General features: G+C 40.6%; 1 non-coding gene across 1 annotated transcript; it reads left to right on the forward strand.

Annotated features, from left to right (window-relative positions):
* Positions 1–18,061: 18,061 nt before the first annotated feature.
* On the forward strand, positions 18,062–18,163 carry LOC147827925 (small nucleolar RNA U13). Its single transcript, XR_015451719.1, has one exon. It is a non-coding gene; the product is annotated as a small nucleolar RNA U13 (small nucleolar RNA).
* The last annotated feature ends 1,402 nt before the right edge of the window (positions 18,164–19,565 follow it).

Genomic DNA, 19,565 nt, shown 5'->3' on the forward strand with positions numbered 1-19,565 from the left:
TCAGACCATAGTGCAATAAAATTGGAGGTCAATAACATAAGAAACCACAAAACTCCCACAAACACATGGAAATTGAATAACACCCTCCTGAACAACCAATGGGTCACAGAGGAAATTAAAGAAGAAATTAGAATTTTCCTACCTAACATGCCACTGTGAACTCTTTCCCCCCTGTCAGGCCCCTGCTATGCCACCCTGCCTTGGAGCTAACCGACTATGGACTGAAACCTCTACAAACTGCTCCTAGGGCAGAGAAGCTCAGCCGGTCCCAGCACCCGGCAGGAAGCTCCCTGCCTCCATCCCAGGCTCCTAGGGTAGAGAAGCTCAGCTGGTCCCAGCACCTGGAAGGAAGCTCCCCCGCCACCATCCCAGGCTCCTAGGGCAGAGAAGCTGAGCCAGTCCCAGAACCCAGAAGGAAGCCCCCCTGCTGCCATCCCAAGCTCCTAGGGCACAGAAGGTGAGCCACATGGGTGCCAGAAGCACCCTCTCCCCCTGTGGAAATGAGAAGACACATAAACAAGCCTCAAAAACAGACTTCCAGATCACCTACAGCAACCCCAAAGGGAAACCAGATGGAACAATCTGACACTCAACCACCTGGACTCTCTGACCTGACAACAAAAGACGATCTGGGAAAAATGAAATCAGAAATAATTACTCAGATAACAGCAAAGATTTTGCTCATGGTGCAAGACATGATTAATAAATCTACAGAGGACACAGATAAAAAAAATAGAGGATCTGAGGAACATGATGGAATCCCAACATAGAAAACAAATGGAATCCATAAAACAGATACAAACAGATTTCCAAGAGATTATAAACTCCATCAAAAGTCTGCGCAGCAGAATGAACCAATGTGAGGATAGAATTTCAGATATAGAAGATAAGATTGCAATTAGTGAGGAGGAAAAGAAAAATTGCTTTAAAATTGAAAGGGAACACAAGGAATCAATCCAGCAGCTGCTAGACAATGCAAAGAAGAATAACATAAAACTGATTGGAGTCAATGAAGAAAGAGGAGACAGTGTAGATAACTTAAAAAAACTGTTCACACAAGTGATGGCAGAAAATTTCCCAAGGAGGGGAAAAGAACTTGACATACAGATAAGTGAGGCATATAGGACTCCAAATAGCCTTGATCAAATACCTCTACTCATAGGCATATAATAGTTAGGATTCCAGAAATCCAACAGAAGAACAAAATTCTACAAGCAGTGAGAGAAAAGAAACAAATCACGTACAAAGGAAAGCCCATCAGAATCACAGCAGACTTCTCAACACAAACCATCAAGGCAAGAAGAACTTGGAGTGATGTATTCCAAGCCCTAAAGGAATACAGCCTCCAACCCAGATTGATGTACCTTGCAAAACTATCTTTCAAAATTGATGGACAAATAAGATACTTTCATGACAAAGAGCACCTTAGGAACTTCATGAATACCAAATAAGCACTCCAAAAAATTTTAGACAGTATCCTAGGAACAGACAATGAGGAACACAACCCCAGGAAGCACAGTAAAATGAACGCATCAGGTTCGAACAGAAATTAAATGTAAAGGGGGATAATCCAAAAAAAAGAAAAACACATGACAATGATAAGTCAATACATATCAGTTATAACTGTCAATGTTAATGGTCTCAATCCACCAATCAAAAGAAATACACTGGCAGAATGGGTCAAGAAGCAAGATCCAACAATATGCTGCATACAAGAAACACACTTAACTCAAAAACAAACTCATAGACTGAAAATTGAAGGGTGGAAAACAATACTCTATGCAACGGGAAACCGAAAAAAAAGCAGGAGTAGCTATCCTCTTTGCAGATCAAGTAGATTTCAAACCAACACTGATTAGGAGAGACAAAGGAGGACACTACATCCTTGTAAAGGGAACAATCCAAGAGGAAGAGATGACAATCATAAATATCTATGCACCAAACACTAGTCTGCCCAACTATATAAAACAAATTCTAACGGACATGAAAAGTTGTATATGCACAAATACAATTGTAGTATGGAACCTCAATACTGCACTGTCAAAAATAGATCAACTAGACAAAAAATAAGTAATGAAATACTAGAACTCAATCAAACTCTTGAACAAATGAACTTAACAGAAGTTTATGGAGTCTTCCACCCCACAAAATCAGAATACACATTCTTCTCAGCTGCACATGGGTTGTTCTCCAAAGTAGACCACATACTCGCTCATAGAACATGTTTAAGTAAATGGAAAAGAATTGAAGTTTTCCCCTGTATATTATCAGGCCATAGTGGGATGAAATTGGAGATCTATAGCAAAAGAAACTCAAAAAATTTCATAAACACATGGAAATTGAACATCACACTTCTGAGTAACCAATGGGTCACAGAGGAAATTAAAGAAGAAATCAGACAGTTCCTTCAATTAAATGACAATGACAATACAACATGTTGGAATCTATGGGACACAATGAAAGCAGTCTTATGAGGGAAATTCATAGCAGTGAATACACATATTAGGAAAACAAAGTGAGCTCAGTTAAACAACCTGATGCTGAAACTCAAGCTTCTAGAAAAAGAAGAGCAGGACAACACCAAAGCTCATACAAGGGAGGAAATTATAAAGATCAGAGGAGAAATCAATGCAATGGAGGCTAAGAGAAAGATACAAAAAATCAATGAAGCCAAGAGTTGGCTTTTTGAAAGAATCAACAAAATTGACAAACCCCTAGCCAACCTTATCAGAAAATGGAAAGAAAAGGCCCAAATCCATGCAATTAGGAATGAAAAGGGTGAAATTACAACTGACCCAGCAGAAATCCACAGGATCATCAATATCTACTTCCAGAACCTATCCACCAATAAGATGGGAAACACAGAAGAAATGGACAGATTCCTAGATACATATGAATTACCAAAGTTGAATTAAGATCTAAAAATTCTAAAAAAATGATTATCAATCAATGAAATTGAAAACATAATTAAAAACTTACCAACTAAGAAAAGCCCGGGTCCTGTTGACTTCACTGCTGAATCCTACAAGACATTTAGAGAGGAACTACTGCCACTACTGTTTACACTCTTCAATGAAATGGAAAGGGAAGCAACACTCCCAAATTCATTCCTGGAAGCAAGCATCACCTTGATCCCCAAAGCAGAGAAAGACCCAACTGAAAAAGAGAACTATAGGCCAATCTCACTAATGAACATAGATGCAAAAATCCTTAATAAGATCCTGGCAAATAGAATGCAGAAGATCATCAAGAAGATCATACACCCTGACAAAGTGGGATTCATCCCAGGGATGTAGGGATGGTTCAACATACTCAAATCAATCAATGTAATGCACTATGTCAATAGAGCCAAGGACAAAATCCATATGATTATCTCCATAGATGCAGAAAAAGCATTTGACAAAATCCAACATGCATTTATGATAAAAACCCTACAAAAAATTGGAATAGATGGTCTCTACCTCAAACTGATAAAAAAAAATCTATGAAAAACCAACAGGCAGTATCATACTAAATGGTCAAAAACTGAAATCCTTCACACTAAAATCAGGAACAAGACAAGGATGTCCACTATCACCACTTTTGTTCAATATAGTTTTGGAAACATTAGCCATGGCAATTAGACAAGAGAAAGAAATAAAAGGAATAAAGATAGGAAATGAAGAAGTCAAATTGTCATTATTTGCAGATGACATGATACTCTATATAGAAGACCCCAAGAACTCCACCAAAAGTCTTCTAGACTTAATCACCAAATTCAGTAAAGTAGCTGGATACAAGGTCAACACACAAAAATCAATAGCTTTCCTCTACATGATCAACACACTCACTGAGAAATAGTGCAAACAATTCTTTTCATAATGGCATCCAAAAACTAAAATACTTGGGAATTAACCTAACGAAAGAAATCAAAGACCTCTTCTCTGAAAATTATAGCACTCTGAAAAGAGAAATTGAAGATGATATCAGAAAATGGAAAGACATTCCCTGCTCCTGGGTAGAAAGGATCAATATAGTGAAAATGGCCATACTTCCAAAACTGCTATATAGATTCAATGCAATTCCAATTGAGATCCCAGCAGCATACTTCATGGACCTTGAGAAAACAATTCAAAAAATCATTTGGAACAAGAAAAGACCCAGAAGAGCAAAAGCAATTCTAGGTAACAGAGACATGGCAGGGGGTATCACAATCCCCAACCTGTTACTCTACTACAAAGCTACTGTGATAAAAACAGCATGGTACTGGCAAAGACACAGACCTGAGGACCAATGGAACAGATTAGAAGATAGAGAAACAACACCAGACACACTCAGCCACCTAATATTCAACAAAGGAGCCAAACACCCTCACTGGAGGAAAGATAGCCTCTTTAAGAAATGGTGCTGGAAAAATTGGATTTCAACTTGCCAAAGATTAAAACTAGAGCTATAACTCTCAACATGCACTAAATTAAAATCAAAATGGATTAAAGATCTAAATATTAAAATAGAAACTCTGAACCAGTTGGAACAGAGTTTAGGTAGAACTCTTGAAGACATCGGTGTAGGAAAAGATTTTATGAACAAAACCTCAGTTACCTGTGAACTAGCACAAACAATCAACAAGTGGGATCTCTTCTTATTAAAAAGCATCTGCACAGCAAAAGAAACCACCAGCAGTGTGAAGAGACAACCCACAATGTGGGAAAAAATCTTCACCTGCTGTTCCTCAAACAAAGGTCTACTGTCTCGAATCTATAAAGTACTTAAAAATATCAGACCTCCCAAATTTAAAGACCCAATCCAAAAATGGACATCTGAAATGAACAGACATTTCTCAAAGAAGTAGAAATAGCAAATAAATACATGAAAAAATGTTCCACATCACTGGTCATTTGAGAGATGCAAATGAAAACAATGCTGAGATTCCAGTTCACTCCACAAAGAATGGCTGCTATCATGAAATCAACCAATAACAAATGCTGGCGGGGCTGTGGGGAAAGAGGAACCCTGCTCCACTGCTGGTGGGAGCGTAGACTGGTGCAACCACTGTGGAAATCAGTATGGAGATACCTCAAAGAACTAGGTCTGGAAGTCCCATTTGACCCCGCTATTCTCCTGCTGGGTATCTTCCCCAAAGGATTAAAAGAATCATGCCACAGTGATATATGTGCCACAATTTGTAATAGCTAAAACTTGGAAACAGCCCAAATGCCCATCAAATGGAGAATGGATAAAGAAAATGTGGGGTTTTTTTAATAAAATGGAGTACTACTCAGCCATAAAAAATGAGAAATTAGAGACATTTATAGCTAAATGGATGCACATTGAGGTGATACTCTTAAGTGAAATAAATAAGACACATATGTGTCAATACCGAGTAGTTTCTCTAGTGTGAGAAACTGAAAGTGCAAATAAGGACTAAAAGATATAATAGATAGTGTGAAATAGGAAGAAAAGGGGCAAAGGAGAAGAGGAAGTGGGAGGGGTAGGGGAAAGGAAAAAAGGGAATGGAATTAATATGAGAAAATGGAAACAAAGTCTTTGTAAATAGGGAGGGATGGAGGGCTTGAAGGGAGGGCAGGAGAAGGGAGAAAAATAAGAACCAAGAGAGACTATGTAAAGGTGCAAATTTCCAATGATGAATGTCATTATATTGTATACCTAATATGTACCAATGATTAAAATGAATAATTGATAATGAGAAATAGGAAGAAAAGGTCCAAAGCGGTAGGGGAAGTGGGAGGGTTGGGGGAAAGGAAAGAAGGGAAAGGAAAAATTATGAGAAATGGAAACAAAGTTTTTTTAAATAGGGAAGGGTGGAGAGGTGAAGGGAGTGCAGGGAATGGGGAAAAAATAAGAACCAAGCTTCATCATGTAAAGGTACAAGTTCCCGATGAGAAATGTAAATGTATTGTATACCTAAAAGGTGCCAATAAAAGAATTTTTTTTAAAAATTAGCAGCCATTAATGAATATGCTGATCAGTGCAATGGAAATAAATATGGTCACCCAAATAGAAAACGTGGAGAAAGACAGAGACCTGTGGGACTCCAGCATTTTACTGTAAACATATTTCAAAAGGAGACTGAAAAGGAATGGTCGGGAAAGCAAAGAAATAGGATAAGCACATTGGACGCTAAAAAGAAAAACATAGTCAGTTGAATAGAAGCACAATCTAGTTAAGATATTTGGCTGTGGACAGAGGAAGGAAGTCAAGGTGCTACCTAAGACCTGGCTCCAGGGTAGATAGAAGAAGATGGAATTAAAGACATAAAGGCAGGAATTGCATTCGATGAGAAGGAATGTTCTGAGAACTTTCCATGTGGATGCTAGTAAAAGGTGCAGAAGAAAGAAATGAAGAAGCAGAGGTCAGATGAAAGTGTTCTACTGAGATTGGAAGCAATATGTTTGCCATATACCAAAGCTAGATGGCTCTAGGATTGTCTACAACATTTTTTAAAACAATTATTTATATATTTTGTGGTACTGGGGATTGAACCCAAGGCTTTTTACACTGAGCTACATACCCAAATCTTTTACTTTTTGTTTTGAGACAGAGTCTTGCTAAGTCACACAGTTACCCAGGCTGGACCCAAACTTGCAATCCTCCTTGTCTCAAGCCTCCCAGGATGCTGTGATTACAGGCGTGTGCCATCATGCCTGCCTATGTCTACAACATTTTTGTATAGAGATGATGAAGGTAAATGGATAAAAATCCACTGGACAAGTTGGGAGAGGGGAATAAAATAAGCCCAGGAAATCTTCAGAGGCTGGCAAGAGAAAGACAGATAGTGCAGAACAACTGGTGATTGCTCCTGTTTGTTGCAAAGAGCTCCACACTGGGTAGAGATGGCAGTAAAAGCATCAGTGGTATGATGGATTGGGAGTAGATAAATGAGTAAAGGAATGGAAGATCCTGACATGGAAAGGAATCCATACATGGTAAGTGATAAATCTGGAAGGCTGGGAATGATAATCAGGAAACAGTGTCCTAGCCTCTAGGATGATGGTGAACCTTTTAGAGACGAGTGCCCAAACTGCAACTCAAAACCCACTTATTTATCACAAACTGCCAAAGCTGCAATTAAATCTGAATGCTGAGGTGTTAGTTTAGAAAAAAACAACTCATACATTAACATCTTTTGTCTTAAAGGAAAAACAAATACACATGCCATATGTTTGCCACCGCTATCGTAGAGTTTTATAGGTGAGCCATTCTAGCTGAGGACAAGATATATTATGCACAGAAGGGCATAAGTGAGATCACAGAGTCCAAGGGATCAAGGATTTCAGAAGCCATTTACTAACTACCATATAATACTATCATTTTTAAAGGATTGGAGACAACTAGAAAGAGATGGCATGTACACACAAGGCAAGTGTAGCCTCAGGATTATGAGGTTATGATTACCTAGGGAACCATACAGAGCTGTATGAAGCAGGTGTTATTAAAATGCGCACTAGTAAATAAATGGACAATATTTGGCAATGCAACAATTAGAAGAAGCAAGCTCAAGGAAATGGCTTGATGACACAATTATTACAAAGGTATTCTAATTAGTCTTCTTGACACCTGGTTCCCCAAGAAATTGAAATAGAATGAGAAATGTGGATATTAATCCATGCTGTTCTGCTTAAAAGTTGGTAACGATGCTCACATCACAGCCCTTTTGAACCTTAGTTTTCTCTACTGGAAAATATGGATAAGAATATCATTTCATGTAAAATAGGAAGAAAAGGTCCAAAGGGGTAGGGGTAGTGGGAGGGGCAGGGGAAAGGAAAGAAGGGAAAGGAAAAAATGATGAGAAATGGAAAAAATGGAAATAAAGTCTTTGTAAATAGGGAAGGGTGGAGGGCGTGAAGGGAGGGCTAGGAATGGGGAAAAAATAAGAACCAAGATGCATTCTATAAAGGTACAGTTCCCAATGAGAAATGTAATTGTGTTGTATACCTACAATGTACCAATAAAAGAATTTAATACAAAAAAAAGAATATCATTTCAGTTACAAGATTGAAGAAGAACATGATTTGATTTGTAAACAGTTTAGGTCAATGATTCCCAGGGATCCTAAGAATGATTGCAAAAAAAAAAAAAAAAAAAAAAAAAGCTACATTTTTGGAGAGTCACAGTTATAATTGGCAGGAAGAAGTAGAAAAGATGTTTCCTGATCTTTTTCTCCTCTCATGCTCAATCTACTGTCAGTCTCCTCACTGCATGAATCTAACCAGAAGGTGGCCACCAAGGGAGCTGGTGATGCAACTTGCAGAGGTCATTCTCTGACCCATACCAACAATGGGCAGAGAAAAATTAGCAGTTTCCTCTTCTTAAAATCCTCCAGTGACCCTCCACTGCCTACCAAAGCCTTATGTCCCCAGGTGAAGGTTCAAACCCCTTTATACTCTATAATTTTCCAGATTCTTCTTCCACTCACTGATCACAGACCTGAGGCTAAAATGAGACTCGATTTACCTGTGTGTTTTCTAAACCATTGTGTCTTCTCCTGCCATTCTACCTGCTTGAATCCTCTCCCAGGGTAAGCCTATCTATCTTTGATTCAAGGTCTGTCCTGAGTTCTATCCCCTCCATGATCACATCTCTGATATCTTCCAACTGGAAGGAATCTTCCTTTTCCTCTGCTGCTCCCTACGACTGCATCTGTACCCCTCATATGCTTCACCACACAACACCTCTCACCTGCCATCCTTCCCACTTGTCCTGTGATGACATTATGTTTGGTCATCAGGATTGGAAGCTCTTTGAGGGTAGAAACCATGTCCTATGTCAGACGTCTGTGTCTTCTTGCAGAGCCAGCTCAGATGACAACTCCTCTGTCTCCTCCAAGCAGAGCCAATTCATCTTCCCTATCTCCTGCTGTAGGACTGTGCACTGCATATCTGTCCCCACAAAGGAGACAGTGTCTTGCTTAAGATCACACTCTCCAGTCTGTCTGCCTGGGTTCAAACCTAAGATTCTATCACTCAAAAACTGTGTGGCATGGGCCAGGGATTTAGCTCAGTGGTGACGCTGCCTGCCTTGCAAGTGCAAGATTCTGAGTTCAATCCCAGTACAAAAAAAAAGAAAGAAATGTACGGCATGGAGAAATTTCTGTCCCAATTTCTTCATGGTATCTACCATAGGAAATGAGTTCACCTATATAAAGCACTTAGCCTAGTGTCAGGCACATGTATTAAATGCTGCGTAAATATTAGCTATTAATATTATTGCTTGACTCCTAGTTCCTTCAAGGCAGAACCTGTGACCTGATCTTTGTTTCCCTAAGGTCTACACAATTTCTGGTATGTAGCAGGTGATCAATCTATGCTTGTTGATTGCATGAAGAAATAGGTATTTAGTGTTCAGTATTTGGTTGGATGGGTGGTGAGTTGGTGAATGAATGGGATATATGGATAGGTGGACAATTGGTAGCTACTTTGTAAATGCTGATTGGCTGCATGAATAAATGAATAATTAGGTATTCAGTATATGTTTTCTGGTTAGTTCCTTGCTTAAAACAAATGAGTGGATGAGGATTTGAATAAATAATAGGTATTTAATAAGAAGGTTGATTGGCTACATGGTTGAATTCACAAACAGATTTTCCACAAATAACAGATGTTCCATAAATGTTAGCTGGTTGCATAAATGAACAAATATCCTTAAATGTAACAGCAGCCAGGAGTCAAAGCTGAGAGCACAGCTAGAGCATTGCTCAGAGGAAGATGGGTGAGAGAGACTGCCCCCCAGTAACTGCTGTAGAAACTGCTCCCTTGTCCCTGCCATTTCTCCCCCTACCTGAAACCTGCATCTGCATCTTGTTGGGTGCTACATCATGATTCGGGAGCCTAAAGGTGAAGAGAAGGGATGGAGATGGGCTAGTCTCATCTTCTCCCCAGTCAAATGAGGATCAGCCTGTCTAGTGTCCTGTGCCCCAGAATTAGCCTCTACGCCCTTCCCCTGGCAGGGAGCAGGGAGACCTCTATCTCAGAGCACATTAGGAGCAAATCCGTACTTCAGTCCCAGGACCAACACTGCTGCTGGCTCATTGCCTCACGCATATTGGCCCCATTCCATGGCCCTGCCGCTCCCTGAAGCAGCCCCAGCAGCTCACATCTCCAGCTAATGAATTATTTTGCAACATGTCTGGAGATGCACGAACTAGAAATCTTAACACATGTTGGAGGATTTTCCATTTCCATTAAATATGCCATTCATTTGGTGGGTAATTAAATGTGCAATAATGGGCTCTAATTTCCATCTTAAATGGCTTACTAAGAACAGCAAAAAGAGATATGCAGGGTGTAATTTTCTGAGAGTCTCCCCCGTCCCTGGAAGCTTTTTAGCACATAGAAGAAGGAATCAAGTAAAGTTAGTCTTTATAGTACACCACATGTGAGTCATCTGCGATTGTCCCCCTCTTGGGGAAAGAGGCTGGAGCCTGTAACACAATAGTACTCCTACCCCTTAAATTATTGAAGCAGCCTGGGGAAGGGCATCCTAGGGGTCTGAGTTTAGGGAAGAGAAGAAAGGTTGGGCAGAAACAGAGGCTGCAGTGTGATGGGGAGGAAGCACTTCTGTAGACCTTGCCACAGATCTGAGGGTCATAAGTCTCCCTCCTTGCTCCGTATTTCTCTCATGATAGGAGTGTGCTGGCTGTGAGTACACAAACACATGCACACAGGCCGGCACAGATTTTCCCTCCAATTTTAGAAGCACCAATCTAAGCCAGTTGTAGGGAGGCCAAGAGGAGCAGGAGTAAAAAGTGTGTCCGTACCACACCAGAATGAAAAGTGCCACATGTGAAATGCCCACTCCAATGGCATCAAATTCAAGCCTCATCACTAGCCGGGAGTTATGGTTAAGTTACTCAGCTCCTCTGGGTCTCAATTTCCTCATGTGTAAGATGAAAAAACATCAAACCCAACTCAGAAGACAGTTGTAACAAAGGGGAAAGCATACATAAAGATCTTGGCACACAGCAGTAAGCTCTTGACAGACCTGATTCCTCTTGCCCTTCTCTCACTGAGCTGGCAGGGAGGGCCAGCCTTGTCTGGGTCAATGTGCAACACAGGGCCCTAGGACAGCCCAGGCAAAGTCCCAGGAAGAGCTGCTCACCATATGAGAGGAGCTTTGTACCCGCCCACCCCTGCAGCACCAGCTCTCCTACAAGCTTGCTCCCTCCATCCCATCCCATCCCATGCCCATTTGTCCTTCTCTAGATGGTCTCAGCATTTCCACTGTGGTGGGCATGAGATTTCCAGGCTTTCATGAGACTAGGCTGATTTGCACAGGGACTGAAGTGGTCCTAATGGGGCCAGGTTCCTGATGTGAATTCAAGAGTAGCACCACAGTTAAGGAGGGTGGAAAAAGCAAGGCTGAGGCACCTCACTTTTGCTGCCAGGTCTGTAATGACTTTGCAGCCTTCCTGGTCAGCACTCAGAAGCATTCTTTCCCTCCAAGAATCGTCAGGGGCTGATATCAGGGACATCAAGTGGAGTATCCCCATTCCTGAGACATGAACTTGGGGTCCCACTGGCAAAGCTATGACTGGCCAGTGCTTCTCAGCCCCAGATTTCTCCCAAGGGGCCCTCTGGTTCAACTCAGCTTGGGAGAGCTTGTGTGTGTGGACGAGGATGCTGAGAGGAGGCTGAGGGCAGCAATAAATCAAGCTGTCTCTCTGCTCCTCTGGCTACTCTGCATTCTGGGAATCTGGAAAGGAGATAAGTAAATAACTCTGAAGACAGACCCTATGGTATCTTAGGATCTCAGGCCAGGAAATGGGATGCAGAGTGTGGCTAAGCTGGAAGCAGAGCTGGGGTAAAGCTAGGGGTAACGGCAAAATAAAAAGAAATGATCTGGTTGATTCAAAGCAGAAGTTCCACTCAACTTAAAAGGTAAATGTGGATGAAGGTGTGCTGAGAGTGAAGTTGGGTCCTTTATGGGGCAATATCCACCAAAACCAAAAGGGACCTGAGGAATATCACCAGTTATAGGGCCCAGGCCCCATTCAACTCCTTTAAGACTGTAGGGTTTCTCCAAAATTTTTCCATTTGTTCATTCTTCAAGCACTCATCCCTCATTCACTCAGTTACTCACACAATACTTATTGGCTGTCAACTCTACATGAAGCAGATGATTCACATGCTTTTAAACATCCTGGATTTTAGAGGCAAGCAGACCTGGCTTGATTCTCTATTCTGTCATTACTGGTTATATGCCATTGGCAAGTTACTTAGTCTTTGGGCCCTAGTTTTCACATCTCTAGAATAGGATTATTATGAAAACTAAATGAGAAAATGGCTATAAAGTGCTCCAAAAGGTGGCTAGCACAGAGTTTTATATTAACTAAAGAATTAATCATTGCTATTATTATGATGGCAATGTGCTAAGACCTTAAAATGCTCAAAACAAGATCATCCCCTTGTATAAAAATATAAAATCTACTTTATACAAAATGATGTCCCCCAGGAAGAGAGTATTCTGTCCTTTTCATTGTCTGCAACAACTATCATAAATTTTTGCACAAGGAAAGAGCTCTCGGTATTTGATAAATAAGGTTAAATCCCTTAACAATCAAGGATGAACCATCTCAGACAGAACTGATATTGGAGACCTTTACCTTACATGGGGACTCTGGGCTGAAAAGATGACAATACAAACTTGGACATTGATAGATGCAAATTTAGACTAGCCATGGAATCTAGGTTTGGATAATCCCCGGAGGTTCCCATTAGAGTGCTTCGTTTGAATTTTTCTTAAAGATTTAAGACCTAAAGCATCATTACATGTAGGCTGCCAGGTATTAATATTAGGATTAGAGTGTTCATCTCTTGTCTTTTGTGCAATAAATATTGAATCCTGTCTGGAAGAATGTTGATGTGCAAATTAATTCCAGCTTGTGATGAGGAAAGGGAGAGGTATTGAAGAATAGCTGGGCAGAGTCTACCAACTCACAGACTGTGAGACAAGCCAGAAATATCTCCCTGTGGTCCCCACCATGAAGCCCAGAAGGGACCATAGGGACCACTCACATCCCACCCATTCTTCTGACAGATGAAGACATAAGATCCAAAGAAGCTCTGTGACTTGGCCAAGGCCACCAGCTCATTAGTGACAGGACTGGGACAATATATGGTCTCCAGACTCCACTCCACTGATCTTCCCTCTACATCTGGCTGTCACTTTCTCTGAACATGAATTCATCTGAGACATCAGATGGCTGCTTTTCTCCCCACACAGGCCAGAGGAAATTGAGCATCACTTAACAAAAGAAGACCATATGCAACCCCTTGTTAGAAGGCAACCACAGAGACATGGCTGCCCCCAACAGATCTTACCCAGCAACTTGCTTTACAGCCCTCCTTACAACCACCCCTGTCTGCCTTTCCTGTCTACCTCAAATAAAGTGATGTTGTTAAGCATGTTTATGTCTGCAATGAAGTCAGCTAGGGGGTCAGCCCTAGAGACAATCAAAACTGACACTTGCTTTTAATAATGAAGACAATCAGAAAAATTTTAGTCACAGTTCAGTAGCTGTATAAAAAAAAGGGAGGATAATAGGGTTTGAAGCAGGCTTAGGGCAGGTCACTGAGACAAGGCTTTCCAAGAGGACTCTTTTAGATGAAACCAAACTGAGAGAAATACATACAGTCCCAGGTTGGCAATGTAGAGCAGCAAAAGGAACTGTAGTCCTTGGGAGAAGTGAAGAAAAAAACTGAGGGGCTTGGGGAACTACCTGTGCATGGCATCATTTGAATCTAGTCCTTCCCTTCATCACTGCCTCAGTGTTCTAATCTCTCCTTCCCCTGTCTTTCACAATCTCTGCCTCCATAGTCTCCACCTCTGATCTCCACCTCCTTCTTCAAAGGTATCTGTCTTGTTCCCTCACACTGTTCTTTCTGATAATGGTTGCAAAGTCTCAAGTGATAATTAGGGGGCAACTTTCCCCATTTTTTATCCAGGGCCTGATACAGATCCTGATGTGTAATAAGCATTTGATACATAAAAATTCAGCAACTGGTACTCAAGCATTAGCATTCATTTCCAGGGAAATTTTATAGCTTTACTCTATACAAAAATGTTTATGACATGTATGGGCAACAATGGGCATCATTTGACAGATAAGAAAACTGAAGTTTGAATCAGTAAGAGAGAATTTCCCAGTATTATCCAGTTAACAGCTGGAAAAAACAATAATCCAATAGGTCTTATGCCCTAGAATGAGCCAGATAAGGTGCCTGCCCTGAGCTGTGAATACTGTACAGGTAATGGAAAGTAAAAGAGAACTCTTCCAGTGGCCCAAGACCTACCTCAGGGCCACACTCTATGTCATGAGCTAAGACAAACCAACTTAAAGATATTTGAGATTGGAGGCTGTCCTCTCTCAGGGACAGGATAGCAATTGAAGTCTGTTTCTGAAGGTGCAGCTGCAGTATTGGCAATGGTAAGAGAAAAGGACAAGAAAACAGAACAAAAATAAGGCAATTTTACATAGTGATAAGAGCTGCCAAGTTAGTCGGAAATGTTAGAGGAAAACTACAAGGCAAAATGCATCAGTGGAATCAAGGACTAGATAATGCGCATCTTCTCTAAGTGCCCAGAGATTCAGAGAAAGGAGAGACCATGAAGAAGTCTGAGGTGCCTCAAGGAACTGGGATCCTGCCCTGGGCCTTAAAGAAAGGTTACAATTTTATTAGATGATAGGGCTGGGAACTGGATCTTCCATGTGTGAAATACTAAGCAAGGGAAAAGAAGGTAAGGAAGCATTTATTGAGCAGCTACTACTATGTGTCAGAACCATGTCAGATGCCATCACACCCATTAGCTAGTTCCACAGAAGAAGAACTAAGCACAATGTGGGTGAGAATATCAGGGAAGAGATTAGACTACAGCAGACCCCAGGGAGGGAGGAATGAAAAAGGAAAGGTCAGCAGACTCAGGTGAGGGCAACCTTGCATGCCAGGCTAGGAAAACTTCCCTGACCTCTTCCCATATGCTGGCTACCATATTCTTTTGTGATTGCTTAGAAATTTAAATTAGGCCATGAGCAACTTGAAGGTGGGGGCTATTTCATATATCCCTGCAGTGAGTCTCAGAAGTAGCATACATCAGAATCACCTCAAGGATTTGTGAGAATGGCAATTGTAGGACCCCACTCCAGAGTTTCTAATTCAGTAGGTCTTGGGCTAGGCATGAGCATTTGCATATCTAATAAGTTCCCAGTGTCACTGATAGCCCTGGAAATTCATATTTCCTGGTATTCACAGGCTTTTGGAATTTCCTCTATATTAAATACAATTGACTTGTGTGACTTCCAAGATTAGGAAAAAAAAAGAAATCACAGCTTATTCTCTGGGCTTGTTCCCTCTGAAGGAGCCAGCTGCCATGTTGTGAGGACATTCAGGTAGCCCTATGGTGGTGTCACATGGGAAGAAACTAAGACCTCTCACCAACTATCAACACTAACTTACCAGCCATTTAAACAAGCTACCATGGAAGCAGATCTGCCATCCCCAGATAAACATTCAAATAACTTCAGCTGTATTCAGTTATATTCACTGCTATTTCTTGATGGACCCTAAGCTAGAACCTATAGAAACCAAGAAAGATAATAAATGTTAATGTTAAAGAGGATTAAAAATGGCAGAGTAAAGACTTGAAGCAAAATACAGCCTCTCCAGAACCTGGAATCAAGACACTTGGAAAACAGCAACTTGGTGAAGAGAAAAAAAGAAATAGATCTCCAAGAATCTGGAGGGAGCTGACAGGAAAACTAGAAACTACAGAGAAGCTGGATAAATGGAGTACAATGCAGCAGTCTGGAAAGCTGATCCCAGCTCCCTGAGAGGGAGACCTGTCCTGCTAACACAAGGTAATGAGTGTTAGCAGCTCCAGGGAGAAATGATGGACCAGGGCTGCAATGCTATCCCCAAGAAAAGCCTAAGGTTATTTGTAAAGTGCAAAAATAGTGTGTGGAGCTAGACTCCAAAAGTAATTCCTTCCACATGGCAAGCTAGAGCTGGAGAAAATATCCAGTGCAGCCCCTGTCATATTTGAGAGTGTTTAATGAGGAGCCATTTGGGGAAGTAGTTAATTGTTGAAGGCTGAGCTACAGAACAACTTCACTTCAGGGTTTCTAGGGTCACCCTACCGCAGTGATTGGACAAGAGATGGCAGCAAAGGTAGTCACAGAGGGTGTGGGTTACACATAGATCCCACTGAGGAGTTTAAACTCAAGTGGGAAGGACATAGGATATCACCCTCCAAGTTGAAAACCAGGAGGGGGCTGTGTCTACAAGTGCTGATAGATTGCTTGACCACTCCACCCCCTCCCACACCTGACTGCCTGTGTTCAGTACAGAACTCAGTAGTCTGCCTGATTTCCCCATCTGCAAAAGTAAACAAAGATATACCTCGGCTTGGTCTGTTGCCACAACCTGGAACAGATGGCCAGAGAGGCCTCTGGAATGGGTGAAAGAGAGGCTCACAAAGACACAGACCATAAAGCTAAGTAGAGAAAGCCATGACACAGGGCACACATGGAGTCTGAGAGCACCTGGAGTGAATAACCCTTACAGCAGACACCACAGGCCAATCACACCTACCCAGAAATATGGGGCTGGATTCAGCATTCATACACAAAAATGTGAGTATGGAAACAAATAGGTCTTACTAGTGATTCACCATCCACCATATCTGGTGGATTCCAAAACTGTAGACACTGGTGGGGGAAAAAAAGCTACTAATTCTAAAACAGAAAAACTTTTTAGACTTATTTCTCTTTTTCTTCTTGTGTTTTTGGAGGTTTGGAGGGAAGTTTTTTCTTCTTTTTTTTTAAACTTTTTAAATTTATTTTACTCTGGTTTTTCCTTTTCTCTTCTTTTTCTTATTTGTTCTTTTCTGCCACTTTTATCTAATCCTATTAATTTCCTGTTACTCCTTAATAGAGTCCTTTATCTCATTTTTCTCTCCTCCTTTTTATCTTCCTGTTCTTTATTTTTCAAATTTTATTTCTGCTATTCTTCTATTCCCCACCCCCTCCATCTTTACTAGTACTATTATTAAGTTTTCTTAACCTTTAGATATTTAGTTGACTCTATGCTATTATTGTTGAATTCTTTCCAATTGTTAATGATGGTATAAGTTAGTGCATTTATTAGATATCTACTGTATGTCAATATTTGGCTTGTCTTTGTGTCTATGTTTTAATTAAAGATATCTTTTCTATTATTAAGGCAGGTATAGTAGTAGATTTAATTGGTTCTTATGCTATGTCAATATCTAGTTTGTCTTTGATTCTATTAGTGTTGCTGATTTTGTCGCTACTGCCAGGGAGGCATAGTTCTTGCTACTAATTGGTTTTTACTGTATACCAATATGTTTTGTCTTGGTGTCATTAACAACGCTGCAGTTCACTTCTAGAGAGCTGGGTACTGGGCCAATTACATTGCAACATCCTTTCCCCAAATTAATGAAAGTGATCAGATCTTAGGACAGAAGCAGAGGCCTACAGCTAGCCATGCCCAGAGTGCATCACTGGAAACCAGACACTAATTAAAGAGATTTTTATATTAGCAACAATGTCTTTTCACTAAAATAAACCCACAAGCCTCAGAACACATGCAAAAATAATAACGTAAGTAAACAAGGCAACAAAAAGCCTCCTAAAACTCCCAACACACAAAAGCTGAGCCATGGGGCATTGATGGGGATGAAATAAAAAACCAAACAACCGAAATATATAAAATGATAAGAACAGGAGACAAAAGAACATATCAATAAGGTGCTCTGTGAGCTCAAATACGATATAACAAAATAGATAATGGACAAATAATGTGATCAGTGAGCTTACATAAAATGTTAATTAAAAGCTAATGGAGCTAACCAAAACAATACATATAAAAAACAACTTCAGAAAAGAATTAGAGTCCTTGAAAAGGTACCAAACAGAAATCTAGGAAATTTAAAAAAAAATCTATTGAAAGTATAAGCAGCAGAAGTGACCAATATGAAGACAGAGTGTCAGAACTAGAAGATAAGACTGATGCAGGTAATTGTATACTCAATAATACCCTAAAAGATCCTTCGGTTCATGAGCGTGATGATTGAGTGTTCATGCTGTATGCGTGAGATGTGTCTCCCTCAAACCTTGTTATGACATCGGCACATTGCCCATCTGATCTGAACTTGAAAAAATAATAATAATAATAATAATAATACCTTAAAAATGACAACAGAACATGGAAAATGGATCCAACAATTGCTAAAAAACACAAAGAAGACTGATTTAAGATTAATTTGAATTAGTGAAAAATCAGAAGACAGCATTAATGGCATTTTTAGAAAACCGTTTACAGACAGAGCAACAGAAAATGTTCCAAGTGTGAGGAAAAAATTGACATACAGATGAATGAGGCATATAAAACCCTAAATTCCATGACTGGAAAAGAATTTTTCCACAACACATCATACTCAAAATCACAAATGTCCAATGCAGGAACGAATCTTTTTTTTTCATCATACTTAAATTCTTTTATTGGTACATTTTAGGTATACAATACGTTTACATTTATCATTGGGTGCTTGTACCTGTACGTGATGTAACATGGTTCTTATTTTTTCCCCATTGTCTGTGCACCCTTCACCCCCTCCAAAGTCTATGTAAATAAGGAAGGGTGGAGGGACAGAATCTTAAAACTTGTTAGAAAAAAGGCAACAAATCACTTACAAAGATAAACTCATTAAAATTACAGCAGATTTCTCAACACAAACCTTAAAGGCCAGGAGAGCTTGGAGTGAAGTGTTTTAAGCCCTAAAAGAAAATAACTTCCAGGGCCCCAGTCCTTCGGTGCAGAGGAGCACATGTCGCAAGCAGTGCAAAGTGAAGATGCGCAGGTGCCAACGCCCCGCCCTGCCTCTGGCCACTGAGCCAAGCCAACACTTGGATCCTCACCACAGAGGGGCAGTGGGTCAGAAAAGACATTGATTTAAGCTCCAGAATATAGAACAGAAGTGAACAAGAGAAAGAGGGCCTCTCTGAGGCTCTTAGATGAAAATTGAAGCCCACTGGAAAAGTGAAGAAAATCTCACTAAATAAAGGCACACCAGACCACCATAGTTGGTAAGTTGGAGGGAATACCTCCTCCCATCGGAGCCTGCACAATATTCAGGGGAAGGGTAGCTGGAACCTGCAGTAGAACCTAGTAGAACCTTGCAGAGTTCAACCCAGCAGGAGGTCAGAGATTTCAACTTGGGCCTTGCAGGCAGAAATCTCAGGGGACAGCTGCTGGTTTGCTGAGACTAATTGACTTAGATCTGCACACTCCTGCCCATGCTGTCTATAGTGACAGCAGAGACATACCCTAAAGAAGGCCCTGAATTTTTATTTTTTATCTTCAAAGTAATTTTTCCCTTTTTTTTTGTTTTGTTTTTTGTTTTTGGTTTTTGGTTCCAGGGATCAAACTCAAGACCTTGCAATTGCAAGGCAGGCGCCAGAACCACTGAGCTAAATCTAATTTTTATCTATTCTTTTCTCTTTTCAAATTCTTCCCTTATTTTCTCTTCTTTTCACTTCTTTTTCTCTC

This window comes from Heterocephalus glaber, unplaced genomic scaffold (assembly GCF_053883595.1).
Source record: "Heterocephalus glaber isolate CG9 unplaced genomic scaffold, H.glaber_assembly_v1.0 deba00001429, whole genome shotgun sequence".
Classification (NCBI taxonomy): Eukaryota; Metazoa; Chordata; class Mammalia; order Rodentia; family Bathyergidae; genus Heterocephalus; species Heterocephalus glaber.